Raw genomic sequence first — 16,329 nt, forward strand, 5'->3', positions numbered from 1 at the left:
TAAAAACTAATTATTAAAGACTCGCACATAATTGCACTCTTCCAGTCATGTACTGAATGTCTAACATGAACAAAGCCCCATAGAGAATAAACATATAATATTACTATACTGTCAAACTTTACTGTCATTTTAACTTCTACTATCATAAGACTTAGAAACTATTCGGTGTTAAGGAAAACATACTGGATTTACAAGAACAATTGTATCTATTAGGGGGAAAAAACAAATCTGAAAACACATTACTTTAATGTATGGCCAGGATGTCAAAACAAGTATCAACACTTAAGACTCTTCATCTCTAGCTGTAGTTTCTAAATAACTGATTTATTCATTCACTTCAAAACGGAGTAATTACAAGTTAGCTGGATACTTTTTTTTTTAAGTCATTATTTTCTTGAAAATAAACTCAAGTCTAGATTTCTCCCCCAAAGCAAGTTGGATGAATCTTTGGGGACAAAAATTTTCCCCAAATCTTATTTTTATAAAAGCAAATAGTAGTTTATTCATAATTACTATGCCAAAGAAAAGCTCTACATTTGATGTTTCTAGGCTTTTAATCTTACAGTTTTGTATTTCTGTTATGTAAACTATTCATCTAAAAGAGAAAAAAATAAAATTAAATTAAAATAAGGGTGGAGACCCAAGTGGCACCTTTGCCCCCGAAGAGAGTTACCTATACCTGAAATATAGGATCAGGACCAGTGTATCGCCCAGTGTGGTCCAGGGATTATCTTCCCTAGAATCACCTGGAATACTAGTCAAAATACGGATTTCCTGGCCACACCCAATCAGAATCTCTGGAGATGTGACCTTGGAATGTGTATTTTTTAGAAAGCCTTCCAGTTGAGTCTAATGTACAGTGAAGTTTGAAAATTCATAGGCTAGAAGCATGCGGGGGGGATAATAACTGGCAGTATTATCTGTTTATAGAAGAGCAAGAGGTTAATAAAGGTAATTTTAAAAAAAAATAAACAGGGGGGCGCCTGAGTGGCTCAGTGGGTTGAAGCCTCTGCCTTCGGCTTGGGTCATGAATCCTGGGGTCCTGGGATGGAGCCCCGCATCGGGCTCTCTGCTCAGCGGGGAGCCTGCTTCCCCCTCTCTCTCTGCCTGCCTCTCTGCCTGCTTGTGATCTCTGTCTGTCAAATAAATAAATAAATAAACAAACAAACAGGCTTACATTGAAAACAACTTAGCTGAAGCTTCTATTTATTTTTACAGTTCTGTGCTATAGGCAAATTGTTTCATAATCTTTTCAGCACTAATCAATTGTATATAAATAACAGGTCCTGGTTTAATCTTTAAACCATTTCAATCTCCACTTTTAGTTATGTTCTTCCCACCAAAAATACAAAATGTGAATCGTAGAACACTTCCCATGCAAGTTAGTTAAGTTAAGTACTGGGAGCTTAGCCACATTGTTCTAAATTCTTCACCGAAAATGGTTTATTTTTCTACATTCATATATAAGACTGTTGAAAGTAAATGGTTCAGTGATAGACTCATCTGGATTAAAGAGATCCTAAAATAATTTAGTCTCACCTTCTTGACTCCCACTCAAGTTTTGTTTGAATTTCCTATATGGCAGACAGTCTGAGTTCAGCATTTGCTTCAAAACCATCTGAAATAGGTCAATGGATCACTTCCTCTGGACATAGCTTATTCTATACCTGGGACGGTCAAACCATGACAAAGAGTTTCTTCTCTTGGGACACAAAAGACGTTCTCCTTGTTTTGCTCCCATCTCATTGGTGACTCCTTGGCAGTCTCTTGCTGAATTTTCTGGTGAATACAAAGGTTTGATCTTCAGCCTTCTCTTCTTCTCATCTTCTCCTTAATTAACTTTATCTGATCCCATGGCTTTGACTCAGGACATGCCATGACTTTCAAGTGCATAATTCTAGACTTTACCTTGCCTGTTGAGCTCCAAACTCCTACACCCAACTTGCTATTTGATATCTCTGCTATTTGATATCTCTGTCTGACAGGTACCCAAAACTTAACCAGGCAAACAGTACTCTAGACAATCAAGACACCCTCACACTTCTAATCTGATCTTTTCCTGTGTCTAGCCTTCCTTCTCTCAGTAAATCCACCTGGTTGTTCAAACCAAATCCCCTTCTTTGATGCCTCTGTTTTCTTCTCCCCCATATTCAGTTTACCACCATACCCTTTTGGTTTTATTTGAAGAATATATCCCAAATTTACCTGATTCTCTCCATTTTCACTGCCACCCCGGCCCACGTCTCTGTCCTCTAGCCTAGACTACTACAATAGCCTCAGTCATAAAGTTATTTTTCCTTTGCCCCAGAACTGGCTACTAGGGCTCACAGCTAATAAACAAGAATGGCTAAGTACCCCAAGTTCTAAAGAGAGTCAGATACTTCCCCAAGGCTTAACTTGGAAGGAAGGAAGAACAGAACTCAACTTATGGCCATCAACCCCCACCCCCCATTCTTGAGCTCTCTCTTCTAGTCTTTAGAGGACTTTGGAAGGAAAAGGGAAGTAACATCTTTGGAGCTCTTGGTTTTGTGGAAATAGGAATGTTTGTGGTAAGACAATTTCCCCCTTTACTCTTTTTTTATTTTTTTAAAGATTTTATTTATTTATTTGACAGAGATCACAAGTAGGCAGAGAGGGAGGCAGAGAGAGAGGAAGGGAAGCAGGCTCCCTGCTGAGCAGAGAGCCCGATGTGGGGCTCAATCCCAGGACCCTGAGATCATGACCTGAGCCGAAGGCAGAGGCTTTAACCCACTGAGCCACCCAGGTGCCTCTCCCCCTTTACTCTTGAGAGAGGAAAGGACAGGGTAGTTTTTTCCTCCTCAAAGTCAAGTGAGGGAGAGATTCAAGAAAATAATTCAAAGAAATCAGGGATGCTGCAAAAAAGGAAAATTGAGAAGCAAGAGAGCATAATAGTTAAGAGAAAGTATTCTGAGTCTGATTCCTTGAGTTTATTACCCAACTTATCATTTACTAGCTGGGTGAAATGGACAAACCTTGACCACTCGTGTAATCTCTATCTGTAAAATGGGGATAATAACAATACATATTTCTTAGGATTGTTATGGAACTTAACATGTATTATAACATATAAAGAAGTTAGAAAAGATCTTGGCATATGGTAAGCACTCCATGAGTAGTGATTATTATCATCAGAACCACCATCGTGGTCACTCCCTGTTGAGTTACACAAAATGCAAGCCCAGCCTGGAGCTATCTACTTTGAGGAAAGCATTCATGGGAGAACTGGACACTTCCCCTTAGGTTGTGGGCATGTAGGAACATAGAAATTGATATGTGTTCATGCTATATGACCCTTATAAGGTATGAACGAAAATGTCTAAAAAAAAGCTATAATAACCAAAACAGTATGGTACTGGCATAAAAACAGACACACATAAAATAAAAAACAAATAAGAACAAATACATAGAACAATGGAACAGAATCTGGAGCCGAGAAATAAATTCACACACATAGGGTTAACTATTACTTGGCAAGGGAGATGAGAATATTCAATGCTAAAATGAGATTCTTTTAAACAAACGGCCTTGAAAAAACTGAATATTCACATGCAAAACTATGAAATTGGGCCTCTATCTTCCACCATTCACAAAAATCACCTTCAAATGGATTGACATAAACATAAGACCTGAAACCATAAAACTCCTAGGCAAAAGCATAGTGGAAAAAGCTCCTTGACATTGGCCTTGGCAGTGAATTTTTGGATATGACACCAAAAGCATAAACAACAAAAGCAAAAATCAACAACTAGAACTATATCAAACTAAAATCGTCTGCACAGCAAAAGAAATAATGAACAAAAATAAAATACAATTTACAGAATGGGAGAAAAATATCTGCAAACCATATATCTGATAAGAAATTAACATATAGAAGACACAAGGAAATCCTACAACTACATAGCAAAAAACCCAAACAATCCAATTTAAAAATAGGCAGAGGACTTGAACAGACATTTCTCCGAAGAAGACATTCAAATGGTTAACATGTGTATGAAAAGTGCTCGATGTCACAAATCATCAGGGAAACACAAATCAAAACCACAATAAGATATCACCTCACACCTGTTAGAATGGTTATTACCAAAACGGCAAGAGATGACAAATGCTGGTAAGGATGTGGAGTAAAGGGAGCCCTTGTGCGTGGCTGGCAGGAATGTTTCCACTATGGAAAACAATATAAGTGCTCTTCAAAAAATTAAAAACAGAACTACAGTATGATCCAGCAATCCCACTTCTGGGCAATATCCAAAAGAATACCAAAGGAAATTAAAACACTATCTTAAAAAGATATCTGCACAACAAGTTCATTGCAGCATTATTCACAATAGCCACATGGAAACAACCCAAGGGTCCATAAACACAGGAATGAATGAAGAAAATGTGATATATATGGTGGAATATTTTTCAGCTATAAAAAAGAGGGAACTCTTGGGATGCCTGGGTGGCCCAGTCGGTTAAGCCACTGCCTTTGGCTCAGGTCATCATCCCAGGGTCCTGGGATCGAGACCTGCATCGGGCTCCTTGCTTGGCAGGGAGCCTGCTTCTCTCTCCGTCCCTGCCTGCCACTCTGCCTGCTTGTGCATGAGCCCGTGCTCTTTCTCTCTCTCTCTCTCTCTCTCTCAAATAAATAAATAAAATCTTAAAAAAAAAAAATGAGTTGCAGGCCCTATCAATTGAGTCAGTCAGGCACCCACTAGACTAGAAACTTAAAAGTTTAGAGGCTAGGGGCACTTGGTTGGCTCAGTTGGTAGAGCATGTGACTTTAAAAAAAAAAAAAAGAAGAAGGAGGAAATCCTGCCATTTATGACAACACAGATGGACGTTAAGGGCATTGTGCTAAGTGCAAGAAGACAAAAACACTTACTGATTTCACTTACATGTGGAACTTAAAAACACTGAATTCATAGATACAGGGAGTAGAATTAGTGGTTTCCAGGGGCTGAGGGGTAGAAGAAATGGAAAGATGCTGGTCAAAGGGGACAAAGGTATTTATAGATCTTGGATACTAGCCCTTTATCTGATATGTCATTTGCAAATATCTTCTCCCATTCCATAGGTTGCCTTTTAGTTTTGTTGACTGTTTCCGTTGTTGTGCAAAAGCTTTTATCTTGATGAGGTCCCATAGAGCTACCCTATGACCCAGCAATGGCACTACTAGGTATTTACCCCAAAGATACAAATGTAGTGATCCAAAGGGGCACATGAACCCCAATGTTTGTGGCAGCATGTCCACAACAGCCAAACTATGGAAAGAGCCGAGTTGTCCATCAATGGTGAATAGATAAAGAAGATGTGGTGTATCTATACAATGGAGGATTACTCAGCCATCAGAAAGGATGAAATCTCACCATTTATATCAAACTGATATGCTGATGGAAATAAGTCAATCAGAGAAAGACAATTACCAATATAGTTTCACTCATATGAGGTATATAAGAAACAGTGCAGAGGATCATAGGGGAAGGGAGGGGAAAATGGAATGAGAAGAAATCAGAGAGGGAGAAAAATCATAAGAAACTCTTAACTATGGGAAAGAAACTGAAGGTTGCTGGAGAGGAGTTGGGTGGGAGGATGAGGTAGTTGGGTGATGGGCATTAAGGAGGGCACATGATGTGATGAGCACTGAGTGTTATATGCAGCTGATGAATTACTGAATTCTACATCTGAAACTAATAATGTTCTATATGTTGGCTAGTTGAATTTAAATTAAAAACAAAACAAACTTCCAGTTATAAGATGAATAAGCCCTGGGGTTGTAAAGTATAGCTCAGTGACTATAGTTAATAATACTGTTTTGTATTCTTAGAAGTTGCTATTAGAGAACTTTAATGTTCTTTGCATAACAAGGACAATGATAATTATGTGAGGTGAAGGATATGTTAACTAACCTTCCTGTGGTAACCATTTCACAATATACATGTATCAAATCATCACTTTCTACACCTTAAACAGTTATATGCCAATTATTTCTCAATAAAGCTGGAAAAGAAAAAGAATACAACCAGTTTTACTAACGTGGGGAAGGAAGACAGCACTTGGAAGAACTGTTAGCTTTATTTGTAATAGCCTAAAACTGGAAGCATCCTAAACATCCATACACAAATTGGGTGAACAAATTGTGGCAAGTTATTCAGCAATAAAAGTGAATAAACCGTTGAAACATATAACAACAAGAAGGATGAATCTCAAAATAATTTATTCTGAGTGAAAGAAGCCAGACAAAATATCTTAAAAAGAGTATATATTTGGGCGCCTGGGTGGCTCAGCTGGTTGAGCGTCTGCCTTGAGCTCAGGTCATGATCCGGGAGTCCTGGGATCAAGCCCTGTGTTCTGCTCCTTGCTCAGCGGGGAGTCTGCTCCTCCCTCTCCCTCTGCCCCTCCCCTGCTCCTTCTCTCTCTCTCTCTCTCTCTCTCTCTCTAACACACACACACACACACACACACACGTTCCCTCTCAAACAAGTAAATCTTTTTAAAATTTTTAAAAAAGAGTATATACTGTATGATTCTAGAGAGAGAGAGAGAATTTGAATATAGGGACTTAAGATAAAAAGTTTCTTCGCAGCAAAGGAAACAACCAACAAAACTAAGAGGCAGCCAGGGCGCCTGGGTGTCTGGGTTGGGCATCTGACTCTTGGTTTCTGCTCAGGTCCTGATCTCAGGGTTGTGGGATCAAGCCCCACATCAGGCTCTTAGCTGAGAACAGCGTCTGCTTGTCCCCCTCTCTCTGCTCCTCCCCCTGCTCATGGGCTCTCTAAATTAATTAATTAAATCTTTTTTAAAAAGCAACCTACAGAATGGGAGAAGATATTTGCAAATGATATATCGGATAAAGGGTTAGTATCCAATATCTATAAAGAACTTAGAACCCCAAAAATTAAAAATCCAGTTAAGAAATGGGCAGAAAAACATGAATAGACATTTCTCCAAAGAAGACATACAAATGGCTAACTGACACATGAAAAAATGCTCCACATCACTCAGCATCAGGGAAATACAAATCAAAACCACAATGAGGTACCACCTCACACCAGTCAAAATGGCTAAAATTAACCAGTCTGGAAACAACAGATGTTAGTAAGGATGTGGAGAAAGGGGAGCCCTCTTACACTTTTGGTGGGAATGCAAACTGGTGCAGCCACTCTGGAAGACAGTATAGAGGTTCCTCAAAAAGTTAAAAATAGAGCTACCCTATGACCCAGCAATTGTACTACTAGTTATTTGTCCAAAAGATATAAAAATAGTGATTCAAAGGGGCACATGCACCCCAATGTTTATAGCAACATTATCCACAATAGCCAAATTATGGAAAGAGCCCAAATGTCCATCAACAGATGAATGGATAAAGATGTTCATATACAATAGAATATTGCTCAGCCATCAAAAAGAATGAAATCTTGCCATTTCCAATGACATGGATGGCGCTAAAGTGTATTATGCTAAGCAAAATAAGTCAGTCAGAGAAAGACAAATACCATATGATTCATGCATATATGGTATGTAAGAATCAAAACAGATGAACATAGGAGAGGGGAAGGAAAAATAAGACAAAAAACAGAGGAGGCAAACCGTAACAGATTCTTAACTATAGGGTTAACACTGAGGGTTGCTGGAGGGGAGGTGGGGGGTGTGGAGTAAATGGGTGATGGGCATTAAGGAGGGCACTTGTAATAAGCAGTGAGTGTTATATGCAAATGGCAAATCACTAAATTCTACCCCTGAAACAAATACTGCACTATGTTAACTAACCTGAACTTAAATAAAATCTGAAAAGAAAAAAAATTTTGAATATATACCATAAAAATATGTAGTAGTACATTTTAAATATTATTTTTAAATTATGTTTTAAGATATTGGTATTAAATTTTGTGCTGTATTAAATAATATATTACTTTTTTAATCCAAATAATTATAATAAAATTGTAATTTAATAAAAATTATTGTTTTAATACAAATCATCTAGGAAGTGAAAACAAACCTACAGTGACAGAAAACAGATCAGTGATTGTCTGGGAAAGTAGGGCAGGGAGAGAAGAGAGGAAGAAGATTACAAGGGTATCTAAGGAAACTTTTGGGGAGGATACGTGTTCATTATCCTGACGGTGGTTACAGATTCCTGACTGTATATACATGTCAAAAGTTACTGTATAAATGTGGGCATTTCATTGTGTATCTATTACATCTCAATAAAGCTATTAAAAGTTCATATCTTCAGAATTCAGTTTTTAAGTATGATCTTAGGTTTCTCTTGAAAGTTCTTTATCAAGCTCAGGAAGTTCCCGTCTATTCCTAGTTTCCTGTTTTTTTGGTTTTTTGGTTTGTTTTTTTTTTTTTTTTTTCAGAAATGGGTATTGTACATTTTCAAATGGTTTTTCTCTGATTATTGAGATGACCACATGATTTTCATTTTTTAGCTTTTTAGTACAGTGAATTATAATGACTAAATGTTAAATTAATCTGGCATTTCTGGGGGTAAACCCCACTTATTCATGATGTAATATCCTTTTTGTAAACGGATGGATTCAATTTACTAAAATGTTGCCTTGAACTTCTGCATTTATATTCATCAAGGATATTGGTCTGAAATTGTTTCCTTATAATGTCTTTGCCTAGTTTTGTTATCAGGATAATCCTTACCCAGCAGAATAAGTTTTGAAGTATCTTTTCCTCTCCAATGTGCTAGAGGAGTTTGTGTAGAATTAGTCTTTTTTTTTTTTCTTTACATGTATGGCAGACTTCGGCAGCGAGGCCGGGTCCCGGAAACTCTCTCAAGGCAAGAAGCCGGGGCAATGGCAGAGGCCTTCGCATTTGTTGTCTGTCTCTCAGAGATGACGCCTTTTGTTGCCTAATGTCCAATCTCTCAAAAACCATTGTTTCATAAGTCTGTCCGTTTCTTCTACTTGTTTCTGGTGGGAGAGTAGATCTGGTCTCTGTTACTCCATCTTGTTTCAAACTGAGTATTAGAGATTTGAAGTGAAAAGTGAATTTTAGATATGTTTTTACACTGAACTGGACTTTTTTTTTTTATTTTATTTATTTGACAGAGAAAGATCACAAGTAGGCAGAGAGGCAGGCAGAGAGAGAGGAGGAAGCAGGCTCCCTGCTGAGCAGAGAACCCAATGTGGGGCTCGATCCCAGGATCCTGAGATCATGACCTGAGCCGAAGGCAGAGGCTTTAACCCACTGAGCCACCCAGGCGCCCTGGACTTTTTTTTTTTAACTGACTACTCTTTAGACCTGTTTTAGGTTCAAAAAATATATACTAGACATTTAATGATAGAAAATTTGCAAAATTATTGTATTGTCTTAAAACACTGTCACGGGAAGGCAAAGAAAAATTTAATCATGGTAATTTGGAAGCAAAATTTGGGGGAAAAAATGGTTTCATGTTTATAACTCATTAAACTCTTCACTGCTCCAAACTCCTCTCTACATCCAGTCTTACCCCCATTACTCATTGTTTGCCCCGCAGACGGTGATCTTTTCAAAAGGTAAATTAGATCATATGTGATTCAAAACCTCTACTGGCTTCTCATTACACTTAGAATAAATTCAAACTCATTATCTTGCCTGATTTCCCATAACTCTCTTTTTCACTTATCATTCTCCAGCTACTTACTCAGAGTCTTCGGACTTTTTAGTCCCTCTGCATGAAACGCTTTTCAAATCTTTGCATGGCTGGCCCCTCATCATCATTCAAGTCTCAAGTTAAGGATCATTGCCTCAGAGAATTTCCCTGGTTGCAAACCATCCTAACCCACCCGCAATCACTGTCGTATGACCCTATTTTATTTTCTTCATAGTATTTACCATACTTGAATTTCTTATTTAGTTTATTTAGTATCTGTCTCCTCATTAGAATAAAAGCTTCTGAAAATGGCATTGCCCTGTTGCTCACTTCTGTTTCCAAGATCACAGCACAAAAACCTAAAATATATTGATTGAATAAAAGATGAATGCAGAACATTTTCCTAAGGAGTCAAAAAGTCTCTAATTTTAACTGTATGCAGCAATATTAATCTCTTTTTTGAACAGGCTTTATAGTGTCAATGCTGCTTTTTTAAGTGTTGTTCCCAGATATGCATACAGTAGTCCAAGCGTTATCTGATCAAGTATAAAACAGCAGAACAGTAATATTTTTCAATAAATGCCACTTAAGAGAACAGTATCACACTTTTGGCAGCTATGTCACACTATTGCCTTCTAACAACTTTATAGTCAACTAAATCCCCCTTTTAAAATATAAGTGCTTCTAGGGTGCCTGGGTGGCTCAGTGGGTTAAAGCCTCTGCCTTCAGCTCAGGTCATGATCCCAGGGTCCTGGGAGCCCCACATCAGGCTCTCTGCTCAGCAGGGAGCCTGCTTCCTCCTCTCTCCCTGCCTGCCTCTCTGCCTACTTGTGATCTCTGTCTGTAAAATAAATTTAAAAAAAAAATAAATAAGTGCTTCTATAAACATTTAATATTTAAACAGCTGGGATTTGGGTATGAGATTTAGCATTGGTCCTTAAGATTTATCTTATTAAACTCAGACCAACATTATAATTTACTAGATTCTTTTTAAGCCCAGATTCTGAAACTCAGCTCATTGGTTACTTCTCTCAACTTCACAGCATCTACAAACTTGATACCCATGCCAACAGGGTCCTTATTTAAATTGTTTAGAGAAATGTTCAGTGGGCTAGTGCTGAAAACAGACTTCTTTGGCACGCATCGGAAGTCTCGCCTCTAATCTAATACTGATCCACTCATAAGCACATTTGGGGCATAGCACTTCATTTTAAGTTAATTCATACAATACCATACTATCACACAGACTATAATTCTCCATGTCATCCATAAGGATTGTATGAATACTTATCTTAAGTAATTAGTCTCTCCTTAGCCTATATCTTTAATATCATGTGATTTCTCCCCTTGAAAGTCTTTCATAATATACAAAGACCTTGACTTCCTGGAATCTTGCCACTTAAACACTTACAAGGGATGATGATATTTTTTAATAGCCTTCTTGGCTTTAAACCAAAGATGTAGCTGGACTCCCTTTATTTTCCTTTTAGTGGACTAAATTCTGCATTCAGTCTAACAAATCATTGTTCCCATTTGTCCTTGAAGTTGATATATTAAAAACAAGCTTTGGTAATGAATAGTATTGTTCAAATTATCTCCAAAAACACACCATCTCAAATACGTCACAGGGTCATCAGGAACATGGCCTTTATACCTAATCTATATGTACCATATCTCTACCTTCTAGACCTTTGGGACACTACAGAATACAAAAGTAACTTTTGAATCAACCCAGAAAAATAAACTGAGAGAAGATCCTATTAGCAACAGAGGAAGGGACTTCAGCCAAGACAAGCTAAAATAAGTGATCTCCAAGAGACATGAAACAAGATAAAGCATTCAAAAGTGGAAAATTCTTTATGTGTCTATATATACCCGATATAATGAATATATAATTGCAACCGGCTTAATTTTAAACATCCTGAAAGTCCCAAACATCCTATAGCCACTCAGAGTTCCACAAATCTGTTGTGTATGAAGTTATTCGCAAGGATTGAAGAGGGGGTTTTCTAAAGTGAGCTAAAGCCTTTTATCTGACCGGCAATCTACTCTTGCCCACGGGATGGTCCTGGCTGGATTGCTCCTGTAGAGCAACTCCACAAGAGCAGATGGAACTTAACAAGAACCATTATCAGCTCTTTTCCATGGAGCCTTGGAGGCCGTAAGCTACTTTAGGGTGAAACTAAACATCCCTTTCCCAGCCACTGGCGCCAGAAACTTACTGAAGTGGAGGATGAATGCAACTTTGTACCCTTTAGGAGGAGATAGGGCCACAGAAGTTGCTGTTAACAGTCTGAGTGAGGAACGAAGGCTTCAACACCATGAAGCAGGGTGTCCTGACCCATGGCTGTGTCTATCAGCAGATGAGTAAGCATTCCTGCCACAAACCGAGGAGGACTAGAGAAAGAAAGGGCAAATCTGTTTGGGGTTGCATTGTGGATGCTAATCTCAGTGCTCTCAACTTCATCATTGCAAAAAAGGGTGAGAAGCATATTTCTAGACTCACCGATATGACTGTGCCTCATTGTCTGGAGCTTAAAATAACTAGCAGAACCCACAAAATTTTCAAACTCTAAAAAAGATGGCCACAGTGTGTTGTAATAAAGCCCCTAAACAAAGAAGATGAGACGCCTAGAACCAAAGGGCCCAAAATTCAGGGTCTTGTTACTACACATGTCCTCCAACACGAACATCAACATATTGCTTTGAAGAAAGAGCGCACTAAGAAAACTAAGGAAGAGACTGCAGAATATGCTAAACTTTTGGCCAAGAGAATGAAGGAGGCCAAAGAAAAACACCAGCCACAGGTCGCCAAGAGACACAGCCTGACTGTTATCTTGAGGTTCTGGCAGAGAATCCGCTTCTAAACTCATTCAGGTTTTTGGCAGAATTCGGTCCCTAAAGCTTTAGAGGTGATGTCCCCATTCCTTTTTCGGCTGTCAGGCGGAGGTTGTTCTCAGCTTCTAGATGATGACAGCATTCCCTGGCTACGGGCCTCCTTGATCTTTAAAGGTAGCAATAGTGACTCAAGTCCTGCTCTGATCTCTGCTTTTGCCTCATCTCGTCTGCTTCCATCTAGGGAAAGTTCTCTGCTTTTAGGGCCTCATGTGATTATCTTGGCCCATCCAGGTAATTGAGGGTAAACTCCGCCATTTTAAGGCCCACACCCTTAGCCACATCTGCAAAATCTCTTTTCCTATTTAACAGTTTTACATATTCACAGGATCTAGGGATTAGGGCGCGTACTTGGGAGGGGGGTGGTTGGAGGGGACATTATCTTGCCTACAATAGAATCACACAGACACTGCTCCAAAAAGAAAGGAAATAGCAAGTAAAGGGCCCAAGATGGGAAAGAATTTGGACAGGTCAGGTAGCAGGGAGGAAGGCCCTACAACTGTAGCAGAGTGAAGGAGAGAACTATAGGAATGACACCATGCACTTCTTTATAGGAGTCATATTTTTCCCATTTGAGTATAAATTTAGAATGTATTTTGAATTTTAGAATTAAGTCATTAAATGTGGAGCATAGGCCTCCTAACTTCTAGTCCAATTCACCTTATGAAGCTACAAGTCATTAATATTAGTTGTTTCATATATACATGGAGAAATTTCTTCTATTTGACATTTTTTAACTCTAAACATTTTTGCTTATTGCATACAGAATTTCTTAATATTGATCTGTATCTAATCATGTATATGTAAAATTTATATTTAGATATCAGGAGACCAAAACTAAGTTGAAAAAGAATACAAAACATGAAGAAGAGACTTCATCCCAAATTCTTTTTAAAAATTAAAAAATTAAGACAAAAAACTGAACTCTCTTTTTTCCAACGGCTTTCCACAGAGACTTTTAGGGTAATCTTCTGTGGTTAAATGTTTATAAGGAGAACTGCACCTGTGTTGTGGTCTGTTTTTAAATAAACTTGCACCTGCAGTGGCTTTTCAAAGAACTGCTATTTGGGATATTACATGTCGGTCGTTTGACTATTATGCAGAGCTGTTCCTCTTACCACTACTTTCTGGACAGGTCCTAGTTTATAAATAACCTGTTTCCAAAAATCCATTTTAAAAAAAGCTAACAGTTCAGATGTCACGGTTATTTTTTCAGAGACACAATAATAAACAAGATTTCCAGGAAACTTCTCAAACAATAACATGTTCCTTTCAATTCATGAATTCCAGTGGTCTGGTCCCTTGATGCTTTAAGGAAATTCTAAGCTGTTTTCAGAGGAGGCCTCTGCTCTATTCAAATATGTCTGCTTTCCTTTTCCTATACATGATTTGCTAATTCCTGTTGGCAGAATCTTTTTTACTCTGTCATTTTCCTCACAGTAAATTTCTTCTTCCTTTCTGCAGGTTCTTTTCAAAAGTCCTGAAATCATTTAAAATTAATTCTGATAAGTCTTCCCCACATAATGTCATCTCATTCTGTTCACTCTATTACTCTCTGTACTTGGTTGCCCATCTGATATCTCTTTATATCATTTTACATGAGTTAGCATATTACATTCTTATTACTTCTCTTCATATGTGTACAATTTATCTCATATGCTAAATTAACGCTTTCTAGATGCAGAAGGGGGGCTAATAAAGAGAAGTAGCAATTGGCACCAAAGAACAGGATATGAGGAAACACCAAAAAGAATTATAAAGAATCAGTTAGAAAAATGGAGGAAAAAATAAAAATTTTTTTGCTCTAACTCTTCTATTCAGAGTTTTTACATCATGTATAAGTACTATACTAATTCTGTTTTTCCTAATAATAAGAAAGCATAAATTCATGATGGAGAATACAGAGTCAACTATTTTTCAAATACTTAATGCATTTTTTCAAGACAATCGCAGTAATTTTTTGTATCTCTCGGAGTTTCAAATGAGCTGCTTTGGCCCAAAAGGTATGCAACAATTGATTATCTCCCAACCAATTTTGCAATATTATAGTTATAAATGTATCTTAATTTTAATAATTTATATAATACCTAAAACAACATAATACTTTACACTGTAAAGATATGTTTTAAGAGACACACTATTCTATCTACCATCTTCCTACTGAACAAAGCAAAGGCTCTAGAATCAGATTGCCTGGGTTCAAATGGCACTTAGGTAAGTTATTTAACCTCCATTTTCCTCAATTTAATCTTTAACGTGAGCATAACTATAGTACATACTAGATGGGATTGATGAAAATTAACAGTTGTAAAGCACCTAGAACATGCCAGCAACATATAAACACTCAATTATTTTAGTCACTTTTATTCTTTTTTTTTTTTAAGATTTTATTTATTTATCAGAGAGAGAGAGCGTGCGCACAAGCAGGGGGAGTGGCAGGCAGAGACGGAGAGAGAAGCAGGCTCCCTGTCAAGCAAGGAGCCCCATGAGGGGCTCGATCCAAGGACCCTGGAATCATGACTTGAGCCTAAGACAGTGGCTTAACCGACTGAGCTACCCAGGCATCCCGCCACTATTATTCTTTTATGTTGAGAAAAGATAGCATCTTCTTTCAGAATTACATAAATGCTAAGGTATAATGGTTGGCAGAATAGTGGCCCATCTAAGATATGTCCATGTCCTAATTTTCAGAACCTGTGAATATGTTACATTACATGGTGAGGAGGAACACAGGTTGCAGGTGGACGTTTGCTTGCTAATCAGCTAACCTTCAGCTGGGGAGATTATGCTAGATTATCCATATGGGTCCAGCGTAATCACAAAGAAAAGAGGGAGGTAGGACAGTCAGTGAAAAAGTGAATGAGAGGCTTGAAGATCCTGTGCTGCTGGCTAGGGGAATGCAGGAAGCATCTAGAATCTGGGAAAGGCAAGGAAAAGTTTCCACCCCCAAGAGCCTCCAGAGGGAACACGGGCCTGCTCCCACCTTGATTTAAGCCCAATGAAACCATGTCAGACTTCTAACCTCCAGAACTAGTAGAATAATAAATGTGTATTGTTAGAAGCCACTAAGTTTGTGGTAATCTGTTATAGCACCAGTCAGAAATTAGGTGTCATTTCGGCTCACAATATCCTAGTATAATTGGGGCAACAATGTGTTTTCATTTTTTAAAAAATTTCTCTTTAGCCACACCTGGCTGGCTCCATCAGTGAAGCATGAAACTTTAGATCTTGAGCTCCATGTTGGGTGGAGAGAGAACTTAAAAATAAAGATACTTTTTAAAATATTTCTCTTTAAAGGGCGCCTGGTTGGCTCAGTTATTAAGCGTCCGCCTTTGGCTCAGGTCATGATCCCCAAGGTCCTGAGATCAAGCCCCACATTGGGCTCTCTGCTCAGCAGGAAGCCTGCTTCTCCCTCTCCCACTCCCCCTGCTTGTGTTCCCTCTCTCTTGCCGTGTCTCTCTCTGCCAAATAAATTTTAAAAATCTTTTAAAAATTCTCTTTAAGGCACTGAAATAAAGTTGCCATTATAGCAAATATGTATAAGGTGGTCTACAAGGTTGATGCCTTACCTAGCTGGAGGTACGCCTGACTCTTACCTAGCCCTTGATTCAAATGGTCATTCATTCATCTGTTCTTTCTTTCCACAAATATCTGTTGACATCCACTCAAGATAGCAGGGATACAAGTGAACAAGAAAAGTCTGACCTTTGATCAGATGGGTTTACAGTCTATTGGGTAATGATAATATATATTCACAGGATGACAAAGTGCAATGTGCCATAGGAGCACAGATGTTGGAGACGGTAGACGGTGGCAAGAAAAGCTTCTGAGAGGAAGCAATGTCA

General features: G+C 38.3%; 1 pseudogene across 1 annotated transcript; it reads left to right on the top strand.

Annotated features, from left to right (window-relative positions):
- The first annotated feature begins 11,230 nt into the window (after nt 1-11,230).
- Nucleotides 11,231-12,456, top strand: LOC308338383 (small ribosomal subunit protein eS6-like; annotated as a pseudogene). Its single transcript has 2 exons — nt 11,231-11,303; nt 11,740-12,456. The product of its transcript is annotated as a small ribosomal subunit protein eS6-like (transcript).
- The last annotated feature ends 3,873 nt before the right edge of the window (nt 12,457-16,329 follow it).

Source organism: Martes martes (assembly GCF_963455335.1).
Source record: "Martes martes genome assembly, chromosome: 2".
NCBI lineage: Eukaryota > Metazoa > Chordata > Mammalia > Carnivora > Mustelidae > Martes > Martes martes.